The following is an 11,107-nucleotide window of genomic DNA, read 5'->3' on the forward strand; positions in this document are numbered from 1 at the left end:
ATGGTTAGGATCCATCTGCAAGGTGTGCTGAAAACGCTTTCCTACTGTTGTAGCAAGTGAAAGCATCAGATTAAATTAGGGCTTGGAAATCCAGAAATAGTCAGGGTTTCCAACCAAGCAGACAAAAAGGTGACTCAGACAGTTATTTTGATCTCTGGGCTGGTTGCCGGAGTTCTGTGTGTGTCTGCCTGTCAGTCAAAACCGGAAATTTGGCTGTGCTGCTGGAAGTTTTTGTTTTATTTTTCAGCAAAACCAGAAGATAAAAGTCAGCACCAGCTTTTTCTCAGCGTGCATGCTTCAGATGTATCCCACATGTGCACAGTCAAGTACAAGATGGTACAGTCTGCCCTGGCTGCACACAAGACTGCAGCTGGGGCTGGAGAGGTGAGGTTGCTGAAGAGAAAAGAGCAGCCAAGCTAGAGGGTGGTGTGGCAATGCATGTTGTGTGGCTGCCCTGATGAACTCACAAGTAGGGTTGCCAGGCATGGGGTGGTGCAAGTAACCTCAGTGTCATTGCTAGGTGACTTCTGGGTAAAACTTGGACATGACAGAGGGTAGCTCTAAGAATAGTTGGGAACTCTATGGCAAGTGATGTCAGCAATGTTCCTCTATTTTTTTCCCTGCTGCCGCCTGGAGCAGCAGTGGGCAACAAAGTTTGTCAGTGGGAGGCCTAGCAAACTTCCTCACAATGCTTCCCAGCACCAGAAAATCTTTCGCCATTAGTTGTGTACCCTCCTCTGTTCTCATTGGCATGAGTCAGCATGTGATAGTGAGCCAGCATGGTATAGTGGTTAAGGGCAGGGAACTGTAATCTGGAGAAAAACAGGTTGCTTACCTGTAACTTATGATCTTCGAGTGGTCATCTGTGCAGTCACACACATGGGTTTTCCCGCTGGAACGAACCCGACCTCGGAGAATTCAAAGCTAGCCTTAAGCGTTATTTTTGGCGCGCACTTCCTCCCGCTCTGGGGAGCAGGCATCCACTGCGCATGCCTGAAGCGGGGGGAAGGCGCTCCACCCACCAGTTTCTTTCTAGCCGCTGTTACGTGCAATAGAGTCTATGAGGTGTGAAATCGCAGAACAGCAGCGGGGACGGATGGGTGGGTGTGTGTGACTGCACAGATGACCACTCGAAGATCATAAGTTACAGGTAAGCAACCTGTTTATCTTCTTCGTGGTCTCTGTGCAGTCCCACACATGGGTGACTGATGAGCTAACCTGCACGGAGGTGGGTGCTGTTTCTGAAAGAGAAATTCAGAGGTTAGGTTATAAATAACAGAGCAGTAAGGTACTCCAGCTTACCTTGGAAGAGCATGGCAGCTCAGTTGAAAATGGAGCGGAGTACGGCTTGCCCAAAAGAAGAATCTCGCCTTGCATGAATGTCCATGGCATAATGCGTGGCGAAGGTGGACGACGAAGACCATACTGCTGCTGCACAGATGTCTTCAATGGGTATGCCCCTCGCAAAGGCGGAGGATGTGGCTAGTGCCCTAGTAGAGTGTCCCTTTAGGGGCTTTGGAACTGGCTGTTTAGCTAACTTGTAACAAAGTGATATAGCCTCCACCAGCCATCTAGACAGTCTCTGTATAGAGAGTTTCTGTCCCCTCTTGTGGGTTCCGTAGGAAACGAACAATGCCGGGTCCTTGCGAAATGCAGCAGTCCTGTCCAAGTAGAATGCAAGAGCTCGACGCACGTCGAGATTATGGAGAGATTTCTGTCCCGAATCTGAGGGATGTTGAAAGAACGATGGCAGGGTTGTTACACTTTGAAGGTGGAAGGGTGACACCACTTTGGGTAAGAAATTTGGGTCCGGCCTCAGAACTACTCTGTCGTGATGGAAGACAGTGTATGGCGGATCGGATCGAAAAGCGCAGATGTCACTGGCCCTTTTAGCTGAGGTGAGTGCCACTAGCAGGGCTGTTTTCCACGATAACAGGTGCAAAGGGATAGACGCCATCGGTTCGAAAGGGGGCTTCATCAATTGGCTGAGTACTACAGACAAGCTCCATGCAGGGTAAAGTTGCCTTGTCGGAGGTTTAAGGTGAAGGATTCCCTTCAAGAAGGACTTTGTAACAGGGTGTGCGAACACTGTACGGCCCTCTACGCTCGGGTGGAAAGCAGAGATGGCTGCTAGATGTACCTTAAGTGAGGAGTAAGTGAGACCAGATTCCGAGAGAGAAACGGTGTAAGTAAGGATCTGCGAGATGGAGGAGGACGCAGGGTGGAAATTATTACGCATTGCATATTGGGTAAAGCGTTTCCATTTAGCTGTATAGGATTTCCTAGTAGAAGGTTTCCTGGCGTTTAGAAGGACGTGCCTGACGTCGTCGGGAAACTCTAAAAACTGATCCTCCAAGCTGTTAATTTGAGGACCGAGGGGTTGTGGTGCAGGACCCTGCCCTTCTGTTGTGACAGGAGATCCCGTACCTGCGGGAAACAGTGGTAGGTATTGTCCGACAGGAGAAGGAGAGTGGTGAACCACGCCTGGCGTGGCCACCAGGGTGTGACCAAGATACAGTTTGTGTGGTCCAGCTGCAACTTCTGAATTGTCCTTGTTATGAGCGGAATCGGTGGGAAAAGGAAATGAAGTGGGCCGTTCCACATTTATAAGAACGCATCCCCTGGTGACAGGGAGGAGGGAGGGCCCCTCATGTAGAAAATGTCGCATTGAGCGTTGTCCGGGGACGCAAAGACATCTATGGTTGGGGCACCAAACATAGTGAAGACAGGGAGGAGGTACTTCCTCTTGATTGACCATTCGTGATCGTTTACTGTCATCCTGCTCAGAGCATCTGCCTGGGTATTCTGCACCCCTGGTAGGTGCACTGCAGTCAAATGGATTTTGTGAGCGATGCTCCAGTGCCACAAGCGTAGGGCCATCTTGCAGAGGCGGGAGGATACAGTCCCTCCTTGCCGATTGATATAGAACACAGTCGCCACATTGTCCGATGTTATTTGTATGTGGCGACCGTGCAGAGAGGGCAGGAAGGATTTCAGTGCCCTCTGAACAGCAAGAAACTCGAGGCAGTTGATATGCAGAAGCTTTTCGTTCGCTGTCCACTGTCCCTGGACCATCAGAGAGTCGAGGTGGGCTCCCCACCCCCATCTCGACGCATCCGTGGTGACCACAGTTGAAGGTGATTGTTTCAGGAAGGGCATCCCTTCTAGGAGGTTGTGTCGACTTGTCCACCACTGCAGGGATGGTAGAATGCGGTTGGGAACTGAGAGTAATGTCCGTTGTGACTGTTTCTGTGGGTAAAAAGTTCTGACAAACCATAGTTGTAGAGGCCGCATGTGAAGCCGGGCATATGAGAGAACTGCGGTTGTTGCTGCCATCAGACCTAGCATGCGCTGGAACACGAAGGCTGTTTGTGTTGGGTGCAAGATTATCGTGTTGGCCAGGGTTTGAATATTCGCAACTCTGTCTACAGGTAAGTAGGCCTTGTGGTCTGTGGTGGATAGATATGCCCTGATGAATTGTATTGTCTGCGAGGGAGAGAGTTGAGATTTTTGATGATTGACCTGCAACCCTAGAGTAGCGAGGAGGTGAAGGGTTATTTGAATGTGATCTCTGAGCTGTTTTTCGGAGCTTCCCACCATCAACCAATCGTCTATATAGGGGTAAATAGTTATGCCCCGTTGACGGAGGAACGCTGCTACCACTGCCATACACTTTGTGAAGACCCTTGGAGCAGTTGAAAGGCCGAAGGGAAGCGCCCGGAATTGGTAGTGGGCGTTCCCTATGGCGAATCTCAGGAACCTTCTGTGGCAGCTGTTGATGGTAATGTGGAAGTACGCGTCCTGGAGATCTATCAGCGCCATCCATGCGTCCTTTGGAATGAGTGGCAGTGTGGACTGTAGGGTAATCATGCGGAATTTTGTAGGGCGTATGTACTTGTTCAGTCTGCGTAAGTCTAGGATTGGGCGCTGGCCCCCGTCTCCCTTTGGTACCAGAAAGTACCGGGAGTAGAACCCCGTGCGATGGTATTGAGGGGGGATTGGTTCTATGGCCTGTTTGGCCAGAAGGATGTCGATCTCGTCTTGTAGAACCTGTGAGGGGGGGGGGTTACCAGGAAGCGAGAGCTCTGTGGTTGGGAAGTGAACTCTATGAAGTAACCTTTTTTTATAATTTGCAGCACCCAAGAGTCCGTTGTTATGGACTGCCACGTCGGTAGGAAGGGAAGGAGTCTGGAAGTGGAGGGGGCAAAGTCAAAGAGACTGCTTGTTTGGAGGAGTGGTCTTTTTAGAAGGTTGCGGCCTTTGGCGTTGCTGGAAGGGCTGCTTTGCGGGAGGTGCCCTCTTTCTCCAGTAATCAGACTGCCTGGGAGATCTAGTGCGCTTATAAGAGGGGGTTCTCCAAGGTCTCTGTCTGTTGCCTTGAGGTTGTTGTTGGTTTACCCCCAGTCGCCTTGCTCTCTTTCTGCTGTCATCCACGGTGGTAAGGATGTCATCCGTGGTGGCATTAAATAAGCCCTGTCCATCAAATGGTAGGTCTTCTATTTTGTACTTAATGTCCTGCTGTAAAGTGGACGAGCGAAGCCAGGCATGCCTCCTAAGGGCTATTGCGGTCGCCATTGATCTGGATGTGCAGCCGACTGAGTGGCGGACAGTGTTAATTTGTTGTTTGCTAAGGCGATTAAGCTCCTTTAGCAATTTGGTAGCCTGGCGTTGTGATGGTTCAGGCAGCGAAGGCACTAAAGTAGTAAGTTGTGCTGCAATGTTGTGTGCATATGCCGCGAAGTGGGCCATGTAATTATTGATCTTAGCTGATGCTGTAGAGATTGAGTAAAGCTTTCTCCCTAGTGTATCCAATTTACGCCCCTCTTTCTCTGGTGGTACAGGGTGGCGTGTTTGTTTAGTTTTCGATGACGAATGTACAATCATAGAGTTAGGTGCTGGATGATTGTATAAAAATTTGGACTCCGGAGCATGTATCTTGTACAGTGACTCAACCCGTTTGGACGTTGGTGGTATAGAGGCTGGCTTATCCCAAGCCTCCTTCAGTGCCTCTAGATGGACCGGAAGCATGGGCAGTGAAGAGCTAGCAGGTAGGTCTGCGTTAATCAAATCGTGGACGACATCGGTAACTCTAGGAAGGTCAGTGGTCAGCTTAATGTTCAAAGCTGTGGCCATATCGGTTATGAGGTCCAGATAGGACTTGGCCCCTTCTGAGGGAGAGAGGTCTGCAGGCTTGACTATGTCGGAAGCTGGTGAGGCCGGTTGAGATAATGAGTGTGAAGAGTCCGACGTTTCAAGGTCCGACTCGTCTTCATCCCGTGGGCCCTGTGGAGTAGGTGTAAAAGGTTCCGACAGCAAGGGTGGTTTGATCTGCTGGTCGGCTTGTTTAGATGTTGACGGTATAGGAGAGACTGGGACCCGACAGCGAGGCGATACTGCCTGTGCGGAGTGACGAGAGGTCTGCTGTTGGTACCGTGGTGGGCTTTGCTGGTGTTGGTACCGAGCTGAGTCCTGCGGCTGGTACCGTGGTGGGCTTTGTTGTTGTTGGTACCGTGCTGCGTCAGAATCCTGTGGTTGGTACCGTAGCGGACTTTGGTGGTGTTGGTACCGTGCAGAATCTTGTGGCTGGTACCGGCCCAAGTTCTTTTGCTGCCGATGTTGGTACGTTGTCGAGTCGTGTCGTTGGTGCTGGTCGTGGTACCGATCATGGTGCCTTTCGTGACGTCCCATATCCTGGTACCGTGGGTCACGGCGCCTATGGGTGTGGTAGGATTCCACAGAAGGACTTCTCGACGGAGTGTAGTAAGGAGATCGGGATGGAGAGCGTGATCTGCTAAGGTACCGACTCCCTTCGTCTCTACTGGAGGATCGATTGCGGTATCGCTTGCTCTGCTCCCGGTATGGGGATGCCTGGTACCGATGTCCCCGTGCATCTCTGTCCCTAGAGAGTGATCTTCCGTGACGCCTATCGGGCGCATGGTCTCGACGGCGTGGGGAATCAAGACGGAGAGGAGACACCATAGCGTCCTTGTAGGTACGCGGGACAGTCACATCCCGGAAGGAATCGAGATTGAGCTGTTGTTGAAGTGGCTGAGATGGCTGAGTTGGTTCCTTCGTCAAGAGGTCCTCTGGTAGGAACTCCTGTACCGATGGTGATCGAGAACGAATTCGTATAACCTCGGATTCAATGGCATCCACCTGAGTCAGGACTGGAGTCAGGACTGGAGGTGGCGGCGGAGCCGTGAGCACTCGGAGTGAAGAGACTGCCATAGCGGCTTTCGCGTCCGAAGCCCCTTGATGCGGCGAAGAAGATTTCTCTTTTCCCGCCGATTCACCATGTTTGTTGGGATCGTGGTGCTTCTTCGCATGTTTTGAGGGCTTAAGCTTCCTGGGAACCACAGCCACAGAAGCTGCCTGGGCCGTGCCGACCCTCTGAGGTGTGAGGGTAGGTGGAGACTTCCGCGGTTCGGAAGCCTGCGACATAGCCGGGCGCAAAGACGTCGTCAGTAGGTAGCTGTTGAGTCTAGCGGCACGGTTCTTTCTAGCTTGTTTGCCGAACTGAGCACAATGAGTGCAATTGTCCGTTCTGTGGGCCTCACCCAGACAAATTAAGCAGAACGAGTGGCCGTCTGAAGAGGGAATTTTAATCCCGCAGCGGGTGCACTTTTTAAAGGTAATTCTAACTTCTTTTCCTTCCATACGCCCGGGGGGGGGGGGGGGAGGAAGAAGGGAGAAGAGATAAAGGGGAAAATATAATTTTTTTTCTTTTTTTTTACTATACCAGACAGACGAAGTAAGGTAGAAGAAAAAGTGAGGAAAAACGTTGAGCAGTAGCGGTGAGAAGACGGATGAGGAGGCTAGTTGAGGAGAGACGCAACGAGGAAGGACTATCCCGGGCGGCGGTCGGAAAGAAACTGGTGGGTGGAGCGCCTTCCCCCCGCTTCAGGCATGCGCAGTGGATGCCTGCTCCCCAGAGCGGGAGGAAGTGCGCGCCAAAAATAACGCTTAAGGCTAGCTTTGAATTCTCCGAGGTCGGGTTCATTCCAGCGGGAAAACCCATGTGTGGGACTGCACAGAGACCACGAAGAAGATCTGGGTTTGATTCCCCACTCTTCCACATGGAGCTGCTGAGTAACCTTGAGTCAGTCACAGTTCTCTCAGAACTCTCAGCCTCACTTACCTCAAAAGGTGTCTCTTGTGGGAAGAGGAAGGGAAAGACAATTGTAAGCCACTTTGAGACTCCTAAACATAGAGAAAAACGGTATAAAAGCCCACTCTTCTTCTTTGTTGGCCCTAAGAAGAAGAAGAAGAAGATATTAGATTTATATCCCACCCTCCACTCTGAAGAGTCTCAGAGCGGCTCACAATCTCCTTTACCTTCCTCCCCCACAACAGACACCCTGTGAGGTGGGTGGGGCTGAGAGGGCTCTCAGAGCAGCTGCCCTTTCAAGGACAACCTCTGCCAGAGCTATGGCTGACCCAAGGCCATGCTAGCAGGTTAAAGTGGAGGAGTGGGAAATCAAACCCGGTTCTCCCAGATAAGAGTCCGCACACTTCACCACTACACCAAACTGGCTCTCCAGGGATCTCAGGGATCAAAGATATCAAATTCCAAAACTGGCACCCCTTGCAGAAGGTTATTACTTGATCAGGCTTGACCTCTCGTATCAAGAGGAAAAGTTTAAATCAAGGGTATCAGACATGTGGCCCGTGGAACACATTCAGCCTGTACAAGGCTCAAATGTATCCCCCAAGCAACTTCCCTCACCTGCTTCCATTTCTAAGACTGCTACTGCAGCCACACTATATCTTTCTTTTTCTCAGCTCCCTCAGTGTCTCTTTGCTTCTTGCCTCTTGCCTCCCTCCTCCCAACTCTCTCTCACAGAAAGAGAGAGAGAGCTCCCTGCTCCTCCTCTCTTGGGGAAGAGAGAGAGAGAACAAATCTGGAGTTCCATCATGGCAGCTTAAGATCAACAACATTTTATTCCAGGTATAAGCTTTGGTGTGCAAGAACACTTCTTCTTAGGTGGGTGGGTGGATGGATTCTTCTGACAAGCCCAATGTATACTGAGGAAATTATTTTGGCTTATTCTGAGAAGGTTTTTCTAAAAAAAGATTGGATATCTCTGTTCCTATTTGGATTTATTTTCTTTAGGAATCAGAACACTTGGTCCCTGATATCCTGGAGAGTGGAGTGATTTTAGATACCTAGCGATAATAGCACTAGGGGTGTGCAAAAAAAAAAAAAAATCGGAATTAATAGGATTCGGAAATATACGAGGCCAAAATATTCGGAATACCGTATACTTCTGAATACCGGTACTCGGAATAGCCATATATACGGGAGATATACGGCTATTTCCGAATATACGGCCCCATTATACCTTATGGGCCATTGAAAATAATGGCAAAATAGGGTATATTAGACGCCGCCTGGAGGAGAGGGGGTTTGAGGGAGAGCCCCCAAATTTGCAGGAGACCTGCAGGGGACTCTCCCCTATGAACCCCCCAAGTCCCAAAAAGATTAAGCCAGGGGTTCCCATTCCAGGGGCACCCAAATAGGGTGCCCCTATATCACCATTATACCCTATGGGCCATTGAAATCAATGGCAAAATAGGGCATAATCAGAGGCTACTGGGGGGCAGCGGGTTTGAGGGAGAGTCCCCAAATTTGCAGGAGATCTGCAGAGGACTCTCCCCTACGAACCCCCCAAGTCCCAAAAAGATTGGGCCAGGGGTTCTTATTCCAGGGGCACCCAAATAGGTTGCCCCTATCCCACCATTATCCCTATGGGCCATTGAAATCAATGGCAACATAGGGCATAATCAGAGGCTACTGGGGGCAGGGGGTTTGAGGGAGAGCCCCCCAAACTGCATGAAACCCTCAGACTCCAAAAAAAGCTCTATAAGAACATGAAAGTGACCCACCCCACACAGCCCACACACCAACCCCCCTCACACCAACCAGAGGTAATTAAAAAAACCCAAAATATGCCAGAAAGAAACTTAACTTTTAAACCCCCTCCCCCCAAAAAAACCAGAACTAGGAAAAGGGACAACAGGACAGGATGCAAAACCAACAGCAACAGATCCAAACAAATCCGAGAAAAGGCCAACAAACTCAACTGTTAAAAACTGAACTTTTAAACAATAAAAATTAAGCCAAACAGCCCTCCCCCCAAGAACCAGAACCAGACGAGAAAAGGAACAGCAGCAGCACAACACAGCAGCAACAAATCAAACACAGAATCCTTTTAAAACAGTAAAAAACTTGACTTTTAACAATACAGGAACTTAACCAACCCCTCCCCCCCAAAAAACATTCACCCTAACCCCAAGAAATCCAAGCCACCCAAATCAGGAAAAGTAAAAGGCCACTGCACTTTTAAAAGTCCTCTCACTAAAGTCCAATCTGGATAAGTAAAGGGACTCTGAGTTTTAAAAAGTCCTTTTAATTTTATCCTAACCAATATAAAAACAAGAACTCCAAGACTGTCTTACCTTAGATGTCTTCTCCAGGCAAGTCAAACAAGGCTGAGAGAGAGCAGCAGCAGCTGAGGCAAAGGGCCAGCACAGCACAATATCTCTCTCACACCAACACCAACACAGCAGCGATGGAATGGAGTCAAGCCAGGCAGACTCCTTAAAAAGGTTCTCTGGCCCTACACAGAGCAGTTTCAAAAAATACCACTTCTCTGTGATTGGCCAGAGAACAGTGTTTACTTCGATACCCAAGTAAACAAAAGAACAACAGTGTTGCTGATGGCTACACAACAGCCCTGCAAAGCATGCGTGCTTTGGATTGGCTGTTGAGGCTCCTCTGCCCCTCTTCCTCCCTCCCTGATCCCAGGAGAGGTGGGAAAAGGCTTCCAAAGATGAGAAAGGAGGCAAGCAGCTTCCCTGAGGCTGCAGAAGCTCCTTTCCCGCCTTTTACATTGAGTTCCATATACTTCCAAATATTGATTCGGAAGTATATGGGGAGCTGTATACGGCTCCCGTATAATGCCTTCTAATTGGATTTGGAAGTATACAATGCCGTATACTTCCGAATCAGGGGGTATTCGGCGGTCTATTCAGTTCGGCTGAACCGAATGCACACCCCTAAATAGCACACATTGGTAATGAGACAAGAAAAATAGCTTTCAATTCAGTCCAGGAGGATGCACTGTACTGAGCTTCATTATCACTTGCAATTCAGCAGTTTCACTTTCTAATCTCCCTTTGACATTCCTTTGTAAGAGCACTGCTACTCTTAGGTCAGCAACTGAATGTTGTGGTTTCTAATGTCAGACTTTGGTCCATTTATTCTTTGCATCCTCCTGGACTGAATTCTTCTGGATGGAACTGAGGCCTAGGTTTCCTATCTCATTCCCAACACTGGTATATCTATACCTATTACCCCTCGGCATATCACAAGTAATCCAATCAAGCCTATTGTCAATCAACATCTGAATTATAAAGTTTATATCTCTGGTAACTTGTGTTACATTTTATGGCAAGCATGGCCCAGCCCAACAAAGTGACATTTATGTCCGATCCAGCCAGGGCTTTTTTTCAGCAGGAACTCCTTTGCATATTAGGACACACACCCCTGATGTAGCCCATCCTCCTGGAATTTACTGGGTTCTTCTTACAGGGCCTACTGTAAGCTCTTGGAGGATTGGCTTCATCGGGGCGTGTGGCCTAATATGCAAAGAAGTTCCTGCTACAAAAAAGCTGTCAATTCATCCCTCATAACAAATGAGTTTGACACCTCTGGTTTAAAGTTTCCAGTGTTTTGGACAATTCTCATTCCCGCTGAAGCTTACTGGGGCTCACTCACTAATACCACCCTTTCCATGCCAGAGGGCAGCACTGAGTTTACTTCAGCTTTGTCTTCTTTAACTGTTGTTAATGGGAGGGGGATTTCTTTTTCTAAAACCCTCTTTTCAAGATATAGCCACTAATTCCTTTTATTCTTTTCTCTTTTAAACATGGGATTTCTCTTTCATTTCTCTTTATTGTACCTGTGAAAAGGATTTTAGGATTACAACCAGTCACAGGCTGGGCATGAATTGTCAACGTGATGCAGCAGCAAAAAAGGGTAATGTGATTTTAGGCTGCCTTAAAAAAACACAGTGTCCAAGTCATAATCTTGTTGTACTCCGCA

This window comes from Heteronotia binoei, chromosome 17 (assembly GCF_032191835.1).
Source record: "Heteronotia binoei isolate CCM8104 ecotype False Entrance Well chromosome 17, APGP_CSIRO_Hbin_v1, whole genome shotgun sequence".
In the NCBI taxonomy this organism is placed as follows: domain Eukaryota; kingdom Metazoa; phylum Chordata; class Lepidosauria; order Squamata; family Gekkonidae; genus Heteronotia; species Heteronotia binoei.